The sequence below is a fragment of the Psammomys obesus genome, unplaced genomic scaffold (assembly GCF_907164565.1).
Source record: "Psammomys obesus unplaced genomic scaffold, mPsaObe1.curated_primary_1811, whole genome shotgun sequence".
Classification (NCBI taxonomy): Eukaryota; Metazoa; Chordata; class Mammalia; order Rodentia; family Muridae; genus Psammomys; species Psammomys obesus.
In genome coordinates, this window is record NW_026594240.1 from 192,009 (window position 1) to 200,541 (window position 8,533).

Here is an 8,533-nt window from a genome sequence, read left to right on the forward strand (position 1 = left end):
GCCCCTTCCCCTCTAGCCTTTTTTCTCTCATATCTAGTGTCAGGAGGTTGAAATGGTCGGAAAATGGTGGAGAAGTCTGGAAGAAAAAAGAACCCACCAAGTAGCCGAATTCCAGCGTCAGCACACCTTAGTTGCAAGAAAGATCCCATTGTTGGAATCTCCTTCCCACTCTGCCATCTGGTCTAGGCAGTGTCCCTCTGCTCATGTGCCAGCATTCCTGTAGGCCCTGGACTTCTCTGTGGAAAGACCTGGCTGCTGCTGTTCTGCCTATCCAGCTTCTCACACACCACAAAAGTGTCAGCACTTTTTTGTGTTACCGCAAAAGTGGTAACAAGCCACAAAAGTATCAACTGACTCAGGACTTAGACCATACCAGCCTCTGGATGAAAATATGCAGAGGAAGAGTTTGGGTGTCTGTCTGTATAATGATCATCGCTGGGACTCTTAGGGGGCCTCATCTAGGCTGCCACGTCTTGAACTTTCTCTACCTGCAGGCTGCTTTGTGCTGGAGACATTTTTACATGGCCCAAGGTATAAAGGTAGATAAAGTAGATACACAAGCAAAACCCTTACTGCTGAATCAGAAGAAACTTATTTTGAAAATAATTGTTCAGTATACATATAATTTTACCATGTGTTAAAAAGCAAATTTCCGTACTAATAAGATGGACGTGGTTATTTATGTATATGCACATATACATAAAGAGAAATCCTGGCTAAACGTTTGAAATGGCAGGCCACAGAGCATCTCCAACATGTTTCAGAATTGAGTGCTGCCCTGATTTTTATACTCATCAGTGCTGAGACCAACACTGCACAGAAATACACGGTACAAATGACAGAAGTGTATTTGGAACCATTTCAGAAACTGTTGGCAATTCTGCCCTTATCCCAGGCTCAAAGTCAGTGGACAACACTTTATGAAGTGCAGATCAGCAAGTCAAACATTTTAACACAAGCAGAACCTGAAGACAAACTCATCCCGAGGACCGGTGGCGGGGAAGTATGTAAAGTCTTTCTTTTCCGGAACTTGACCGTTATGTTTCTACAGTGGCAGAAAGCCTTGTGTGTGAAGTAAAGCACTGGAAACTGGTGTTCAAGACGCTTCCGCCTGAACCAGCCTGCTTTGGGCTGCGTCCTTCCTGCCGTGCAGGACAGGACCGCATGACAGTGCAACACGCCCACGATGTGTGTTCAGGGGAGAGACTGCAGCGAGGGCCACACGGAAACCTAGGGGAAGGCTGCAGAAACAGCTCGGACTCGATGAGCGTTTGGTTTTTAAATAAATGTTTTGGTCCTTGTGCTTTCAGCAACCTTTTATTGCCAAATTTTCTTGGCCCCCACATTCAGTCACTGACCCCCACGAGGGCTGGCAATCCTCAGCTTAAAGCCTAGACTCAGCTCCCGCCCCATCCAGGCCGGGAGGGGACAGAGGACCCTTGATGGCAGAACAGGCACATGGATAAATGGCTGCCCTAGCTTTGGGGACTCCACCATCTCCCATGTACACCCACATGCACAGGTCAGCCAGGCCTTCTGGGCATGACCCCATACAGCACTCACAAGCACAAGTGTCACTCCCAAGTGACAACAGCAGGAGAGCCGGACTCTGGGCTCTCCAGAGGAGCCTTGTGGGTGATCTGCAGGGTTCCAGCCGGGACGGCAGCAGTGGGATGGTTGAGAACAAGCAGAAGGTTGACGGGAGGACAGAGGAGGTCAGGGGGCGCTGACCCTCACTCCTGTGCTCCACAGCTCACGAGCAGCCATCTGCCTGGCTGGGTCCCAGCTTCGCCTCTTGTTGACTCCTTGATCCAAGGAACTGACTTCTGTGTGTCAGCTTCCGTCAACTGTAAAGTGAAGCTAGTAAAGGCAGCTACTCCACAGGGCCCAGGGAGCATTAACCGGGTCAGATACAAAGTGTTTGATGGGGAGGACAGGGCGGTGGCTTCACGGGGAAAGCCTCTTGCTGCCAAGCCTGAGGAGTTGAAGCTCTGGGAGGACCAGCCCGCCAGGGTCCTCTGACATCACTGGGTGCCTGCCCTGTGCACACAACCCTAAAGGAATAACGTAACGATGTTTAATGCTTTGCTGGACACACAGTAAATGCTATAGGAGTAGCTGCTTAGTGTCTTCCAGGGACACAGAAAGAATCTGCCATGTTCTGCCCCTGCTGTGAAGATAACTTTGTGCCTTAACAAAGCCATCCCATGAGAGGGTGAGAATGGGAAAGGGAATCACGAACAGGCAGAAAAGCCACTGGCGTGGAGGACAGACCAACACTGATGCAGCTAGCCTGGGCAACCCTGGCCCACGAGTCAATGCCATAAGTCTGTTCTGATCTGTCAGACACTTGCCGCCTCGATGATGTATTGTGACTGCCACAGCATGTAACAAAACTGAAAATACTCTGGAAGCAGTCGGACAGAAACAGAAAGCCTGCCTGATATGGTGGAGCCTGGCAGAGCTGAGTTCAAATCCTCTCTCTACCTTTCACCTTGTGATGGCCTTGGACAAGATACTTGGCACTTCTTTATTTATTAAGCATCTACCCCACTGGTGAGACCTGTGTAATCTATAATGTGCAACCTAGGGTACTGTGGATACATTTGGACAACTGAGCCACCAAGAGATCCATGAGAATTCTGAGACGGGGTCCATCAGATCTCCCAGGGTACCCTTGAACCCACTCTGTAGCCCAGGCAGCCTTTGAAGTTGCCATCCCCCTGCCTCAGCCTCCTGAGCAGATTTCCCTTACAAGCCTGCACCCGCACAGTCACCCACAGAAACATGACAGGGCTGTGTGAGGCTCTTCTTTGAGACTCTCTTCTTACTGCCCACTGGATGCCAAGCCCTGCTCCTTCAGGGAAGTTTTATTCACATTGATAGTAGAATAGCCAGTGCCCTGTCTGGGAAGAAAACCGAGCTAGGTTCCCCGGAAGCGCCAGGTGAGCACCGGAAGAAGCACGGACAGCCCTCCGTGTCTCTGCTGCCCTGGCCTTGCCTGGCACCCAGCACTGAGGGAACGAGTGCCAGCCTCCCAAGCGTGGCCACTGCTGCCACCGCGATGCATGAGGGCTGAGGAGGTGATGGGCAGATCACAGGAGCCTGCTGAACTGGGCTCTCCCAAACCGTGCCTCCCCAGCCTACCAGCACATCGCCACCCTGTCGGGCAAGTTAGGATTGATTTTTCAAGCTGGGCGAAGTAAAGGCAGTGAGGCCGGGACAATCCAGAAGTGCCACACTTGGCACTGGCTTCCTTATTTGTTGTAGGATCCGGTAGGGGAGTGTCCAGATGGCTTGACTGGCGCTGACGGCCGGAGTTCTAATCCCTCGCATGCCAGAATCTCCTGTAAGAGGATTGTCATGAAGCTCAGCACTCTGGAGTCTTACTCCCCACCCATAAGACAGGGGCAAATTGTTTCCGGGTAGTTATTGTCTTTGAGCAAATTGTTCTGTGGTATTCCCCTTCAATGAGGAGGCTTAGGAGGTGTCGGTATAATTGTGGGTGGAGAAATACGGTGAAAGACAGCAGTCACCACCTCTAGGCCAAGGTGAGCAGGCAGACCTCTCCTCACAGGGCGTGCCGAACAGGGGCCAGCGAGGGGACAGTGTCATCTCCTTACGTGGGTAAGAGCCATAAATCCACTTCAGAAGAGCAGGAGAAAAAAAAATGTGGGGAAGCAGAGGGGAGAGAGGGAGGGATGGAATTGTTACTCCAGAGATACTGCCTCTGAATAAAAATTCATGTTTTTTTCTCCTTGATACCATGTTGAAATAAAGCCTTATCACTACTGAAGTTATTCACCATTGTGTAAGCTGTGCTAACACGAGCAAGCACTCCTTACAGCTGGAGCACATACCAGAGCACAACTGAGCCCCTGGTTACTCAGCCTCTGCCGGCAGCACTTATAATTTATATTAATTATGGCCTCATACTTGAACTCGGCCTCAGTCTTTGTCTGGTTCTGGATCTCTCCTAGGGCTTATCCTGGACAGAAGGGATTCCCTAAGATGCCCTCTGATAAGAGGTTCTATGGTCAAACAAATTTGGGAAATGAAAACTATGTAGCTCCCTGGAATTATAAGAATGCCCACTGGCTCATTCACCTATTAAAATGCCCTTAGAGGTTCATCGGGAAACAATCCTTTGACTTTTTTTTAATCACAGCTTCCCAAACAAACTAAGTCACCTTAGGATGGTATTGGATGTACTTGGGAAACATCCGTCAGCCATCCAGGATGGCTCAGACCCACAGAGCATTGCCAGGCAAGGGGATGAGGTCAGTGAAACCGTGCCCGGGAGAGAAGGGCTGTTTTCAACACAGGGCAGGAGGCTTACAGCCGCCACCAAGGCCTGGGCTTGAAGAAGCAGGCAGAAAGACGCTGGGCATGGAAAATGGACAGTCTCTGAGTATCGGCTCTTGTCCTGGTTCATTTCTCACCAGCTACACCTCTTGTTGAGTCTTTCCAAAAGTCATCAGCAGGCTGAGTTTTCTGGACGTCAACTGACTGCATCTCCTCCATCTCTTCCATTGCACATCAGAGGAGTGAGAAACAGGGAAGTCCCAGCCTTGCTCATCTCTGACTGTACCGCATATGGCAAGTTATTTTGCCCTCTGTATCTCAATTTCCATCTACCAAATTGGAGTGGGCACAGCATCCTCATATAGCTACAGTGCAACTGTCAAAGTAGAAAACCTTACACAGCCGCTGCTCAAAACATGGCAGCCTTGTGAGCATCATCTCGGTAGGAAGCCCTTCTAGGAGCTGCCAGTTATCAGGCCAAAGAGGAAGGAAACGCTCTGAGAAGCCCAGCTTAGGGTCAAGGAAACACTAAAATCTACAAGTTGGACATGGTGGGGTGTGCCTGTAACCCCAGCACTGGGAACACAGAGATAGGAGAGTCAGGGGTTCAAAGTCAGCCCGAACCTCAAAGTGTTCTGGAAAAGCCCAGGGCTGCACAACGCCTAGAGACCGAGACACCTGTCTGGAGATGGGGGGGCGGGGGAGCCAACTCCATGATGATTTCTGCGATAAGCTGCAGGCAGTCCAAGTGTCTTTAGTGGGAGGGAGATTCCTGCACGTCCAGGCAATCTGCTTTCCATCTCAGGCCTCCAGAGTAATCCAGTGAGCAATGGAGACTGGGCAGGCCCTGCACACTTCCCAGAGGTAAGAGAACAACATCTTAGTAAGATCATTTTCCTTTTCACATCTGCACTTCTGGAGCTGGAGCCGTAACTCAGAGGCAGATGCTTGCCTGAGTTGCATGCCAGCACTGCCTAAAACCAGTTCTGGCGCCACAAGCCTGTGAGTGCTGGGGAGGCAGAGAGGTGGGAAGATTGGAGTTCTGGTTGCGCCCAGATATGTGGTAGCCTCCAGACTGATCCCAAAAGGAAAATCAAATCTGTATTCCTACCATGTATCTGTGAAAGGAATACCAAAATGATGGCTGGAGACGGCTCTGCAGTTAAGGGCACTTGTTGCTCTTGCAAAGAACCCACGCTGAGTTCCCAGCAGCACATGGCAGCTCACAACCATCTCTGACTCCAGTTCCAGGGGGCCCAATGCCCATCTGGACTCCAAGAGCTATAGACACACATGCATTTACACCTATGCACGCAAAAACAAAAACCACTCACACACACAATAAAAACAAACAATTTTTTAGAGAATATAAAAATGGCTAGCATGGATTGAGCGCCTGCTGCCTACAAAGTATTGCTTTAGGTTATTTATAAGAATTACTTCTATTTATCATAAAACTCTGCGAGGTCAGAACTTCAGTGTCATTATACAGGAAAGGACATGAGGTTCATTAGCTTACTCGAGCCAATGAGCTTCCTAACCCAAGACTTGAATCAGATTATCCGATTCCAAAGCCAGATGTAAATTCACGGAACTTTTTCATGTCTACGTGAACTTCAGGAGGTCCAGATTCATGAGCTGGGTGAAAAATTCACTTTGACATCTGAAGAATACAGCCATAAAATGTGACAGTAGATTTGTCTTGAAGGATCAGCCTGAGCTAATTACAATGGTTTTCAACCTCATGAGTGCCTCTTCAGTAACAAAGAAAACCATCCATCATTATCAAGGTACACACACACACACACACATACACACTCACACACACACACACACACACACACACTCACACTCACACACACATGCTTACTTCCCACCCTCAATGCCTGTGTTAATCTCTCTGAAGTTGGAGGTGCCTGCCTCTCCTGTGGACAGATGAACCTCAGGCTTGGTTTAGGCTCCTCAGTGCCCCAAACACGTTATCCCCACATTCCTGAGTTACGGCACACACCAGGTGGCCCCGTCATGATGCAGCCAGCCCGCTCAGCCGCATACCACAGTGGTTACAGTGCAGGATTTAAGGCCCAGAACTGCCAGTTCTCATCAGGCACGTCGCTCTGTCTCTGTAAGCCCCAGTGTAGAAATGAGAATAGTTCCACCTGCCTCCCACAGCACTGTAGGATTAGGAGAGGTGACAGGCCTAGGAAGGCCCGGGTGCTGTCTACACCTCATCAGTCGTCTCCTCTGCTCTTTTCACCAAATGTCAGGACAATGGCTGCTTTGAAGACTTCACCCATCCTTTCCAACATCTCGCTGGCCTGCTGAGGTCCGCGGGCTCCCAATAGAAATAAATGCAACTTTGAAGGGGAAACGCCCTCACATAAGGCCATGCTGCTACACAGCTTCTTTCCTATGACTCTGTCCAGAACAAAAAGCAATTCCAAGGCTTGGGAAATGGCCCAACAGCCAAGAACACTTGCTGCTCTTGCAAGTTCGGTTTGTTCGGTTCCCAAGTCACACAAGTCAAGACGCTCACGTCACCTGTAAAGCCATTTCCAAGGATCCAAGACCCTCTTCTGGCTTGCATGCCTCTGGTACACGTAACGCCAGGCAGCTTCACGTGCGAAAGAGCCCTCTTGTGCTGAGGGGAGCAAGGGCTATTTAAACTTTGGAGAAGTGGATGGGGGTTTGGGGGGTACATAACGTATATATAATAGTATATATTCTAAAACTAATAAATAAACACTGTAATAAGAATTTCCATTTTACAGCAAAGTTCTCATGAGCTGATGAGTAGCTTACACCTGTAACCCCAGCAACCAGGAGTCAGAGGCAGGAAGGTTGCCTGCAAGTTTGGGGGTCCCTGAGCTCTGTCGTGATTTTGAGGTCAACCTCGGCTACATAGTAAGTCTTAGGCCAGCAAGAGCCACATAAGTAAAATTCAGTCAATGCACACATACACAAATAAACAAAAGCAAACGAGCAAAGCTCTATCAAGCTCAGCAAGGCCTCTGCTCTGCCGGCAGCCACACGGCCCCTCCAGTGAATGCCTCCATTGGGGAGTGGAGGGGGCTGAGCTCTCATCCCTCGAGGGTTCCCCAGCAGTGGACCCGTCCACACCTCGAGTTATCACTACGAGGGCAGGCCTGCAAGCTGTGGGATGCTTCCTGACACATCAGCCTCTGGGATATCATTCATGAGGTCCAAGCCTCCCTCGACATCACCCTGTACGGGGAGGAGGACCACAGCCCTTGCACACCGAGTCTGGTTGACGTGCAGAGCCATCCTTTCTCGTCCTGTTGAGGAAGCTGTAAGCATTTAGCTGGGACAGGCTTCCGGGGGGGGGGGGCTCAGATGCTCCACCATGGCCTCCCAGGAGAAGCAGCTCGCCCCCAGCCTCCAGCTCAGCTGGCTAGCTTGCTCGTAGCCAGTGTGTATGCTGGAAGGGCTTGGAAGAGGCATAGACGAAAACCATATACATGAGAGAGTGTTTTCAGGACTGAGTCTTCTCTGCCATCTCCGTGTTACCACAAGGTGTCCCTGTGCATGGCTTCTGTCAGCAGAGACTGTGCACTGGGCTCCTGTCGAGGAGGCAGAGATGAGGAGTGGCCTGAACCCCTCCAGAGGAGATTTCTGGTGACAGGCTGACAAAAATCCTACCGGTCTTCAGCAAACCAGGGATGCGAGGATCTACTCCAAATTACCCCAGACGTGACATTCACACCCTGAGGAGTGCAGAAGGCCGGGACAGCGCACGGAAGGCACCATGCTTTCTGATCCTTCGGGGTCCAGTTTTCCTGCCTGTGAGTGGCTGTGTCACCAGCACGTTGCCACTTGCGCTGGCCTAAGGCCTGCACCCCAGGAGGAGAGAGAAGGGGACCTCCAAACACCTCAGCACCCAGAAAGGAGTCAGCCCGTGAGTCACCAGTCCCTAGAACAGAAAGGAGCTCTTCAGAGCACCCTCGCCCAGCGTGGAGTGAAGGAGGAGCTTTCAGACAGAGGGCATCGTGGGTAGAACTTGAGGACACACCACTCCACAGCAAGGAAGAGAGGTGAGGCGCAAAGCAGAGAACCGAAAGCAGAGACCACTGCCTAGTGGCTCCGGGCGGTTGGCGAGAGCCCAGTCCCCAAGTTATTGACCTCCCAGTCACTGCACACTCCTCACACTGACACACACGGCTTGGGGCTACCTGCTTGAGGGGCGAAAAGTCTGGCCACGCGCAGGGAA